The sequence below is a fragment of the Gymnoscopelus braueri genome, assembly GCF_963280865.1.
Source record: "Gymnoscopelus braueri genome assembly, chromosome: 21".
Lineage (NCBI taxonomy): Eukaryota > Metazoa > Chordata > Actinopteri > Myctophiformes > Myctophidae > Gymnoscopelus > Gymnoscopelus braueri.
The window spans coordinates 12858485-12870862 of NC_137623.1; the positions used below are offsets into that span (position 1 = coordinate 12858485).

General features: G+C 42.9%; 1 long non-coding RNA gene across 2 annotated transcripts; it reads right to left on the reverse strand.

The window, feature by feature from the left end:
- Nucleotides 1–3825: 3825 nt before the first annotated feature.
- On the reverse strand, nucleotides 3826–4838 carry LOC308077077. Of its 2 annotated transcripts, XR_013932351.1 has the most exons (4): nucleotides 4655–4838; nucleotides 4413–4458; nucleotides 3983–4073; nucleotides 3826–3846 (listed from the first exon to the last, which is right to left on the reverse strand). It is a non-coding gene; the product is annotated as an uncharacterized lncRNA (long non-coding RNA). The 2 variants fall into 2 exon arrangements; XR_013932352.1 differs by having other exon boundaries at nucleotides 4413–4838.
- Between the last annotated feature and the right edge of the window lie 7540 nt (nucleotides 4839–12378).

Genomic DNA, 12378 nt, shown 5'->3' on the forward strand with positions numbered 1-12378 from the left:
CTAGTAGTTTGTAGACTGTTCTTAACCCAACGGATCCGGGGACGCATCTCTGTCATTTTAGATTTCTTTGGCTATTCAGAAATAGCAGATCTACAAGCTCGTAGCGCGGCACTCGGCACGCTATGAGCTTGTAGATCTGCCATTTTTGAATAGACAAAGAAATCTAAAAATGACAGATTCTTTCCCAGTTTAAATGGGTTAAAGTAATCTACAGTTGCGTAAAATGACGTCAGAGCTCCCGGATCCAATGAACACGAGTGGTTTCTACACTAAGGAAGTAAAACTTGTATTGACAGTTTGGGTTGCTGGACTGGGACTCCAAATATTGATGAAATGTCTTTCTTTTCATTTTTGCATTCATTGTTTTGCTTGTTTTGTCTCTGTATGTTTCATTGTTATTCCATGTTATGTAGGCCTATGGTGTTTTTGAGATAAAAATATTTATTAATGGAAATTAAATATATATTAACCGTATTGCCTCAAATACACCACTGGCCTGGGTGTGGTGGCTCTGGAAACCTTGTTCTTCTTTCAACACTTTGAACATGATTGTGTTCTTGTCCAGACTGTTTAGTTAACTCTACAGTTTAAACAGTGTTTAAACTGAACCCAAAGAACCTTCTGTCCTCCATGTCTCTGTGTGTGTGTGAGTGTGTGTGTGTGTGTGTGTGTGTGTGTGTGTGTGTGTGTGTTTGTGGGGGGGGGGGGGGGGGGGCGTGCGTGCGTGCGGGCGTGTCTGCTCTCTCTCGCTCTCGCTCTCGCTCTCGCGCGCTCTCTCTCTCTCTCTCTCTCTCCTTATTAGTGTGGTCAACCAGACTGTTGTTTTCCTCCAAGGCCCTAGCAGTTTATTTTGGACCACATCTCCTCCCACAGTTTATTTTTCCCAATTTAGGGCCATATGTCAAAATGACCGGCTTCACCGGGAATCGTGTGCTTGTATTTTGCTAAGAGATTGGTTACATAGTTTAATTGATATTGATTTATTAGTGCATTAAATTTCCCCATCCGCTTCAATGAAAAAGTGCAAAAACTCAAATTCAAGTATTTTTTTCTCAGAAACCGTAAGAGCTAGAGTTACCAGATTTGGAGGGGAGGTTTTTTCCCTGGATTCCTTGGGTCACTACGCATCTCCCCATATAGGCCACGCCCATTTGCGTCTGGATAGATTTTCCGCCATTTTGAATTTTCTCCAAAACACACTTTTTGCTCCTTTTCCTACAAATTTTGTCCAAATCTCACACAAATCGGTACAGGTCATCTATGGACCCATGCGATAAACCTATCCAAACGGCATTTTGATAGTCCTTACCGTTCGTCCGTAATTGGCTTCCAAAGTTAGCGGGAGGAGCCCGTTTTACCAAAAATGCCAAAAATCACGAACGAAACGTCCAATCGATCCCAAATTTATATCACATGTCGAGGGTGGTTTACTCAACGAATCCCCAAAAGCATTTCCACTTTGACCCATAGGGGGCGCCAAAACTCTGCAAAACGTAACCGTTTGATGCAAAAAGATGATTTTTGGGGGATCACTCCTCTCATATTGAAAAGCAGGTGATCTCAGGAGTGACATGACGATGTCATTGGCCCACTACATTTGTGGGAGGGGCTTATTTATTTTAGTGGGAGGGGCCTATTTCTTCAAATCAAAACGCCATGTATCACGAACACAGGATCCAATCAGCACCAAATTCGAATGGTACGTCACGCGACCTCCGACGGTATTCCTCCAAGCATATTCCTCAAGTCCGGGCGGCGACAACCTGCGACCGGCGACGGCGCAACCACACTTTGCAATTGCCCTGAATTGCGACGCGTCTAGTTAGTGTGGTTGCCCTAACAGGGCAACCAGACTATAGTACTTGATGAACTTTATTTATAGATAAACAATACTTTGCCGCGCATCTCCTCCCACAGTTTTTATCCCCCAATGTTGTGCCATATCTCAAAATGACCATCTTGACCTGGAATCGTGCGCTTGTATTTTGCTAAGAGATTGGTTAAATAGTTTAATTGATATTGATTTATTAGTGCATTAAATTTCCCCATCCGCTTTAATGGAAAAGTGAAAAAACTCAAATTCAAGTATTTTTTTCTCAGAAATCGTAAGAGCTAGAGTTACCAGATTTGGAGGGGAGGTTCATAATTTAGTCCAAAATTATTATACAAATAATTACACCATTCGGCCTCATGGTGGCGCTATAACAGCCGCCTTTACGTTTTGGCCTTTAACTCTTGAACCGTAGGTCGTAGAATAAAAATCTCTTTTCCCCTGGATTCCTTGGGTTACGACGCATCTCCCCATATAGGCCACGCCCATTTGCGTCAGGAAAGATTTTCCGCCATTTTGAATTTTCTTCAAAACACACTTTTTGCACCTTTTCCTACAGATTTTTCCCAAATCTCACAAAAATCGGTAAACGTGATCTATGGACCCATGCGATAAACCTATCCAAACGGCATTTTGATAGTCTTTACCGTTCGTCCGCAATTGGCTTCCAAAGTTAGTGGGAGGGGCCCGTTTTACCAAAAATGCCAAAAATCACAAACGAAACGTCCAATCGATCCCAAATTTGAATCACATGTCGAGGGTGGTTTACTTAACGAATCCCCAAAAGCATTTCCACTTTAATCCGTAGGGGGCAGCACAAATGCGCAAAACGTAACCGTTTGATGCCACAACCTTATTTTGGGGGGATCAATCCTCTCAAAATGAAACGCAAGTGATCTCAGGAGTGACGTGACAATGTAATTGGCGCAGCCTCCGACGATATTCCTCCCAGCGTATTCCTCTAGTCCCGACCGGCGTCGGCGCAACCACACTTTGCAATTGCCCTGAATTGCGACGCGTCTAGTTTCAATCACAATACATATTTCAACAAAAAAAACATAACAAAGCTTGTACAATCGTTCTTTAATTTATGCGCCTCTTAATGCTTTAAGCCATTAAGACCTGTCATGTTAGATTTTAAACACTTTAACACAGGGGTCTTCAACGTTTTCAGGCCAAGGACCCCCTAGCTGAGAGAGAGATGAAGCAGGGACCCCCATATCTATAACATTGACTTGTATATTCATCTTTTTTTCCCCCTCTACACCAAACCTCTTTGCCAAAAATAGCAGATCTACAAGCTCACAACGCCTCGCAGCGCAAGGCGTTGTGAGCTTGTAGATCTGCTATTTTTGGCTAAAGCTCTCCTCAGAAAAAGGATGCTAGGGTTCAAGTGGTTAATGTAAAAAATATCATATCACACAAAGATTTGGCGGACCCCCTGTAGTAACTCTGAGGACCCCCTAGGGGTCCCGGACCCTCTGTTGAAGACCTCTGCTTTAACACATCTTATACTTGAGCTATTCAAAAATAGCAGATCTACAAGCTCATAGCACGGCACTCGGCGCTAGTCGATCTGCTATATTTTTGTTTTAACAATCTTGAACATTTTTGCAAATCTTTGAATGTATGTTTTAAGTCAAATCTTTGCTTTGCCTAGACTTGAGTTTAAATGCATATATATATTTATTCAAAGATTCACGCTTTTTTTTTTAATCTTCAAAAAATAGAAGATCTACAAGCTCTTAGCGCGGCACCGAGTTCCGCGCTATGAGCTTGTATATCTGCTATTTTTTGAATAGCCAAAGAAATCTTAAGTGACACAGATGCGTTCCCTGTCTTAATGCGTTAAACAACAAGAAAAGACAAGTTTTAACAAAATGTTTTGACCAAATAATAACATTGGATTTGCTTCTTCTTCTTCTTGTATCCCTCTCCACCACTTCTACCAGGCGCCTGCTTGAAGTGGTCAGAGATGGCAGACCAGGTTTCTCCATTGTCTCTCTGAATGTCTTCTGCAGTCAAAACAATGACAAATAACTCTCAGACTGACAGTAGACATTACAGAGGTTATCTAGTATATGTCAGTCACACATGTACAACGTGAATAAGCAATCAACAAATAACTAGCACTGACAAAGTTATTTTTACCATTGATGACAGATAGAAGGCAGTGCTTTTGAAAGCTCTCTCCTGCTGTCCATGCAAGTAGAAAGGACTCATCAGGCCATTGGTGAAAAGTCTGAAACAAAAAGAAAACGTGAAGCTAAATTGCAAAAAGAAAAACGGCACACTCTGCCAACCTGCAATGAAGACAATTATGTTGATATGAAACAGAAATAATACACTAACACAGTGGAAAGTGATAAATAATACTTCCATTCTTACTTTTCTCCGACATGGGAAACTGAAATAAACAAACCATGTGACAGTCTGCCTGTGATTTAGAATGTGAGGCTATACTTTGGCTGGTGTAGATCTTAATAAACAACATTACTTGTTTTCAAGTTCAACATCATTATCTCTCCCCAATTAAACTTTTGCCAGAGTAAGATGACTTCCAAACTTTATCAAAATGTACCTTTTGGAATCCTGTGACTTTCTCCTGGGAGTTCTGATAAGATTTCCTGTTGGTGAAAGACAAGGTAATTAGGCTACATGTCATACTTGCAACATCACCATTGAGGATTACTGTTATAGTCAATTGAAAGGTGGAGTAGAGTCCAGACATTTTCTTGGCCCAGATTACGGCTTCACTGTTGGGGGAGAGAAAACCCCCATTGAAACCCATTTTGCTCACTGCTACAGTCAATTGAAAGTTACCTTGTGTATTTCTGGATCTGATTTGGACCGGTGTGTAGCTTCAATGTTCTGCTGGGTGTGAAAACACATTGAAATTACACCTTCTTACACCATCAAGTCATGTATGATATATGCTGTGCTTTATCCACATTTTCATTGTGGAGTCCTAGTTTGTTCTGTTCAGGAGTAAGGCCCCCACAGTAGATGTACTGTTGTTGAAATACATAATATATTTTAATACATTTTTATTCTAATCTTCCGGCTAAACGTTCTGTTACACTAATTTTTTCTAGAGGACCTAAAGCATAGTAGTAGTAGTCCCAACGATAATACAGGCGGGTAAACAAACAAACAGAAACTGTCAAAATGTATTTAAAATGTTAATCATTCATGTGCAGTCACCTTGTGCAGTTCTTCCTCTTTTACGGCTGACCGGAGTTTTGTCAAGATCTACAGCAGAAAACGAAATGAAGGAATTAGAAAACTCTTAAGGTTTTGTTTTGACATTAATACTGATACAGGCTGTAATTTCCATCTACAATATATATCGGCAGTGTCCAGCCGGGACCAGCTAACTCCATTTTCAGTTTTTTTTATTTTTTTTTCATAAATCAACGCTATTGAACCCCCTCTACATCTGTGTAATTATTTTTTAAATAATAACATATGAAAAGTATTAAAAAGCGCCTCTGACGAAAACTCCTAACTCCATTGGACCCTCAAACTGTCCGTCAAAAACAAACAACTCCCCCCTCCTCTCAGGCTCTCAGAGAAGCTCTGCTCTGTATGAGGCAGACAGGGAGAAGATTTTTCAATGCTTTTGGGAGAACATAAACTGGGAAGAGAAGAGAATGTATGTGCAAGGTTTGATAGATTTCACCCCAGTAAAGAGGAGAAGGGTGTCTTCACAAAGGTCATCTGCTCGTGTTTTCTTTTTAAATGTTAATGGACAGAGAATGAGTGTGTGCAGGAGTTTGTTTCAAACATCTCCAAGAGCTCAAGGAGATCATGCCAAAAGACTTTCACAGCTTTTATGACAATCTAAAGCACTAAGAAACATCCACCACACACACACCCAGTTACTTTTCCTCTTTGTCTTGTTAGCAGGACGCAGAACGGAAACCTCTGGCTTTTGGGCGGGAGCTCCGTTTTGCACTGACAGCACCTAACAGATGATACATAGACAGAAAGCATGTTTTAAAAGCCTGCTAGTAGTAGGGGGTACTAAGCACAAAAAATGGCCAAATCGTTACGCGGCGGATAAAAGCATGAAATTTGATACAGATGTCCCTTGGGTCATCCTAAAACATCCTAGAAGGGGTGCCCAAAAAAATCTTAAACAGGAAGTGACTTATGGACAAAATTCAAAATGGACACCTAAACTGTTGACCGTTGACTCAAAAGACACCAAAAGAATCTCCAAAAAGCATAACATTTGGCACATATGTCCCTTGGGTCATCCTAAGACATCCTAGAAGGGGTGCCCAAAGGAATCTGAAACAGGAAGTGAGTTATTGACTAAATTGAAAATGGCCGCCTACAGTGTTATCTATTGACTCAAAAGACAACTAAAGAATCTCATAAAAGCATACAATTTGGCATACATGTCCCTTGGGTCATCCCAAGACATCCCAGAAGGGGTGCCCAAAAAAATCTTAAACAGGAAGTGAGTCATTGACAAAATTGAAAATGACCGCCTACAGTGTTGTCGATTGACTCAAAAGACAACTAAAGAATCTCATAATGGCATACATGTCCCTTGGGTCATCCTAAGACATCCTAGAAGGGGTGCCTGAAATTATCTGAAACAGGAAGTGAGTTATTGACTAAATTGAAAATGGCTGTGTACAGTCTTGACAGATGATGCAAAAGACACTCATAAAAAATAATCTCATAAAAGCATGAAATGAAGTGATCTGAATGCATCCTAAGGGGTGCCAAAAAAGGTTGGAATAGTCTCTCAATGGAAAACACTCCTCCCACACGGGCTGCACTGCTACAATATTCAAATCGAGCAGCCAATCTAGCATTTGGTCCAGAAGCCTGAAAGCTATGCAATCTCTACCATCTCCTGACAAATAAATTAAAGTCGCTGATTCGTGGACACCTTTATGGACACTCTTGCCAGAGGCTGCTTAAGTTTGTAGAGAACTCAAGTGTGGCTGCAAAGCTGAGCCCTTCTGTTCGAGAAAGTGTAGATGCCGGGATGCTGGGTTACCTTGCAGAGCATTATGCCAATGTGCTGGTAATTGCGAAATGGCACACATGAATACATGTAGTTACTAAACACTAATCACAAAAAAACAGTAATGATCAAGAAGAAAATACATGAGAAGATAGAGTGTAAAACAAGCAAGAAGATGTAGAGTGCAAAATAAATAAGATGCAGAGAGTAAAATAAGAATATGCAGAGTAAGATAAGATGCAGAGTAAAATAAATGAGAATATGCAGAGAGTTAGATAAATAAAGAAGATTCAAAGAGTACAATAAAAAAATTATGCAGAAAGTAAAATAAATAAGTGATGTAGAAATGAAAACAGAAGGTAGACTACAAAATACGGCAAGTTATGCACTGCATAACCTGTCGTATTGAGTCTGCATAATATGCAGACTGCCATGGTCAACTGTTTAAACAGCCATTTAGAATTTCTTCAACATGGTCCCTTCCTAAAAAGTTTAATAAACAAGCAAACAAATAAATAACCCCTTCTAGGATATATTAAGAAGCACTCAATGTACGTACCAAATTATACACTTTTATGACGTCCCCTTATGTTTTCTTTTGTGTCAACTGCTTTTAGGCGGTCACTTCCTGTTTAAAACCTTTTTGGGCACCCCTTGTAGGATGCGTTCAGATCACCCAAGGGACATTTGTACCACATTTCATGCTTTTATGAGATTCTGTAGGTATCTTGCATCATCTTTCAACACTGTAGGCGGCCATTTTCAATTTAGTCAATAACTCACTTCCTGTTTCAGATTATTTTTGGCACCCCTTCTAGGATGTGTTAGGATGACCCAAGGGACATATGTGCCAAATTGTATACTTTTTGGAGATTCTATAGGCTTTTTGAGTCAATCGCCAACACTGTAGGCGGCCATTTTCAATTTAGTCAATAACTCACTTCCTGTTGAAGACTTTTTTGGGCACCCCTTCTAGGATGTCTTAGGATGACCCAAGGGACATGTGTGACACATTTTATACTTTTTGGAGATTCTTTAGTTGTCTTTTGAGTCAATCGACAACACTAGGCGGCCATTTTCAATTTGGTCAATAACTCACTTCCTGTTTCAGATTTTTTTGGGCTCCCCTTCTAGGATGTCTTAGGATGACCCAAAGGACATGTGTGCCACATTTTATGCTTTTTGGAGATTATTTTGGTGTCTTTTGAGTCAACGGTCAACAGTTTAGGTGGCCATTTTGGATTTTGTCCATAACTCACTTCCTGTTTAAGATTTTTTTGGGCACCCCTTCTAGGATGTTTTAGGATGACCCAAGGGACATCTGTATCAAATTTCATGCTTTTATCCGCCGCGTAACGATTTTTCACTTAGTACCCCCTACTATAGGGGGTTGCCTTGCCCACAATGCGATGTGGGGGTCGGTTCTGTGTGTACACGGTTGGTTGGTTTGGTTGGTCTGTGTGTCTGTCCGTTAGCAAAATAACTCAAGAAGAATGAATGGCCCAATTTGGAAGAAGCTCACAGGGAATAACGGTAGGCGGTAGGTTGAAAAGGTCAAAGGTCAAGGTCCCAATCAAGATAAAGGTTAAAAAAAAAACTCCCCTGAAGAGATTATTAACTCTTGGAATGAAAAGGTTTATTTTAATTCTACAGTTGTATTTTTATTCAGTTGTGCAGTTTGTAACATTGTGCTTTAAACAAATAAATATATATATTATTAAAGTTCATGGTCACAAGGTCAAATTGGTAACAAATGCACCTGGAGGGTGCATTTGTTGTTATTTTGCTGTTGTAAATGTAAATAAATGACCAATCAGAAGCCACATGCCGGTTTCTCCCACTTGTGCACAGAGATAGGAGGCTTACCAGACTGCGAAGTGAGAAGGAAAAAAAACGCAGAATGTAGCAATCAGTCTGGATTCCAGGCTAGATATCGTTTTTGTCAGGTGGAAACCAAAACCAAAACTGTTACTTAAAGCCTCACCTTGTGGACGGTTGTGTGTTTTTTGTAGACGTGACCAGGGACTCGCTCCTCTTCTGCGGCCTGCAGGGAAACCCCCTCCTCCTCCTCCTTAATCTTCTTCTTCTCTTCGACCTCCTGGACAACGTCCTCCTTCCTGCGTTTGGTTTTGTGAAGCGCTCCGTCGCCTGCCCAAATTAAATTACACCAACATATTCCTTTCAAGACGCGAGGGGAAAACACGCTGGATCACTGCTACACTCTCTTCCGGAATGGTTACAGAGCCCTCCCCCGCCCGGCTTTTGGCAAATCAGATCACTGCTCAATCCTCCTGCTCCCTGCCTATAGGCAGAGACTGAAGAGGGAGCCCCCGGTCCATAGGACTGTTCGCCGCTGGTCTGACCAATCAGAGGCGATCTTGCAGGACTGTTTTGATCGAACCGACTGGGATGCGTTCAAGGTAACTGGGAATATTGATGACTACACTAAAAATGTAACCACCTACATCAGGGAGTGTACAGAGGCTGTTGTTCCAGTCAGGAATATAAAGATCATGCCGAACCAGAAGCCATGGATAAATGGCGAAATACGTGCAGCTCTCCACACACGATCTGTAGCCTATAAATCAGGCTCAGTGGAGGAATATAACAACTCACGCTATTCACTCAGAGCGGCCATCAAACAGGCAAAGAAGGATTATAGTCAACGCATGGAGTCAAAACGTATCACCAACAACCCGAGGCACCTATGGCAGGGGCTTCAAGCCATAACCGACTACAGGGGGAGCACACAGCAAACCCAACACACAACACCCACCTTTCCAGATGACTTCAACACCTTCTCTGCCAGGTTTGACCCCTCTGCTAGACCCTCTGGCACAGTTGGCTCCTCTTCCTCCCCGAACCCCACTGGTGAGCACCCACCTCTGCAACCCCCCCCCCCCTACTGATATGGGGAGGGGGGAGCAGACCCCTCCTTCTGGAATATCTTCACGCCCCCACTCCACCTCCGATGCTGACCAGGACTGCCCACTCTCCATCAACAGGGTTGATGTCTACCACTCTTTCAAGCGGATCAACCCGCGGAAGGCGGCTGGTCCAGATGGCATCCCGGGACGTGTCCTGAAGGCTTGTGCTTACCAGTTGGCGGAGGTATTCACTTACATTTTCAACCAGTCCCTCTCCCTCAGCTCTGTCCCCACCTGCTTTAAAACCAGCATCATCATTCCCATTCCCAAGCAGCAGAAGGTGACCCGCCTAAATGACTGGCGCCCTATAGCCCTTACTCCCATAGTTAGTAAGTGCTTTGAGAGCCTGGTTAAAGGACTCATATGCCCCATGCTTCCCCCCACCCTCGACCCCTTGCAGTTCGCATATCGAACCAACAGGAGCACAGAAGATGCCATCGCCCACGTCCTCCACACGGCCCTCTCCCACCTAGAGGGCAGGGGCACCTACGTGAGGATGCTGTTTGTGGATTACAGCTCCGCATTTAACACCATAGTGCCCTCCAGGCTAGATGGCAAGCTCCGGGACCTGGGCCTGAATACATCACTGTGCGACTGGATACTGGACTTCCTGACGGACCGCCCCCAGTCGGTGAGAGTGGCTGGTCGGACCTCCTCCACACTGAGTCTCAGTATAGGGGCACCACAGGGCTGTGTCCTCAGCCCTCTCCTATACTCCCTGTACACCTACGACTGCGTAGCGACACAGACATCAAACCATGTCGTGAAGTTTGCTGACGACACAGCAGTGGCGGGTCTGATTTCCGGCGGCGACGAGTCGGCCTACAGGGAGGAGGTGGCCACCTTGGAGCAGTGGTGCATGGACAATCACCTCTCTCTAAATGCCAAGAAAACCAAGGAGATTGTGGTGGACTACAGAAAGCAGAAGGATGAGCTCCAACCAGTTAACATCAATGGCTCAGCGGTGGAGAGGGTGGACACCTTTAAGTATCTGGGAGTGAATATTAAGAAGGACCTGACCTGGGACTGCCATGTTACCGCAGTCGTAAAAAAGGCCCAACAACGCCTGTACGGGCTCAGGCGCCTGAAGCAATTCGGCCTGAGACCCAACACCATCAGGGACTTCTACAGAGGCACAATTGAGAGCCTCCTAACAAGCAGCTTTACATCCTGGTACGGCAGTTGCACGGACAGAAACCGAAAGGCGCTGAGGAGGGTTGTTCGTACTGCAGAGAAAATCACCGGGTGTGAGCTGCCCAGTATGGAGGACCTCTATACCCAGCGCTGCCTAAACAAATCACTGAGGATCATTAAAGACCCCACCCACCCCCATAAAATACTATTTCCCCCACTAAAATCAAGAAGGGTAAAGGGATACAAGATCCTCTCAGCACGTACCAGCAGGCTGAGGAACAGTTTCTTCCCACAGGCCATCAGGCTGGTAAATGACAGTGGAAAATGAAATGTGCAATAACTGTACTCTGCACTATGCACTTTCCTTAAACTGATTTGCCTGTGTTTGTTTATTGCTTATGAGCGTTTTTAGGTTGTTTTTATCATGTTTTTACTGTTTTATTATTGGAGCTTCCGAGCGTAAGTTTTTCACATGTATGTACCTGTGCATCTAAGTGACAATAAAAGTGAATCTGAATCTGAATCTGAATCTGAGAGCAGCCTGGCGATGGGGAGGAGGGACGGGGACGCTCCGGTAGCGTCCAGGATGGAGAAGCAGGGACCACGATGTGACCTGAACGAAGATCTGTGGAAGAATGATGGGAATGTGTCAGGAATTATAAACACTTCATCTCATAACGCATGTATATCGTCGCTGTCAGGCAGAATCCTCATATCTCCATATTTTAACTTTGTGTTTTTCCGTAAATTAACGCCCTACTTGATCATACTACAGCGTCACACAAAAGCATCAAAAGTAGCAGATCCGCAAGCTCGAAACGCAGTGCTTTTTGTAGATCTGCTACTTTTGATGCTTTTGAATTTGAATCCTGAAAAGTAACAGTTTTGGACATATGAGGTTTCCATCCGACAGGACAACAAGCAAACAAGCACTGTACACACCAAGCATTTTCAAAATAAAATTCAACAGCAAAACAAACTTTCATTTCACTTTTCATTTCATTAAAGTTTCATTAATGTCTCCTAATTGGTCATTATACAAAGCAGATGTCAATGTATTATTTAGTTTACCATTAAAGTGTCGCAATACCAGGTAAGACACCCTTCCTTTCTGAGTGCTTGTTACTAGAACATTTTAACCCATTAAAACCATTTTAGATTTTAGCATGTATAGCAACATACGTTTTTCAGAAAACGCTTAGGATTTAGAACATTGTTTAGAACAGTGGTTCTCAAAAATAGCAGATCTACAAGCTTACAGCACGTCACTATTTTTGAAAAATCTTGAAAGGGGGGGGGGGGGGCTGGAGGATCCAGTGTGAGATTTTTCAAAGACGAAAAGATCTCATGTGAGCACAGTGTGCACACATGACTCATTGTCCAAGCAGGATGTGAGAAAGTTGCTCACCTGTAACTTAGGAACATCCAGGCGACACGTTTCTGCTACTACATCATCCAGACCGGGGTCTTCTGAAATGAAACAGACCTGTTGTAGAGAT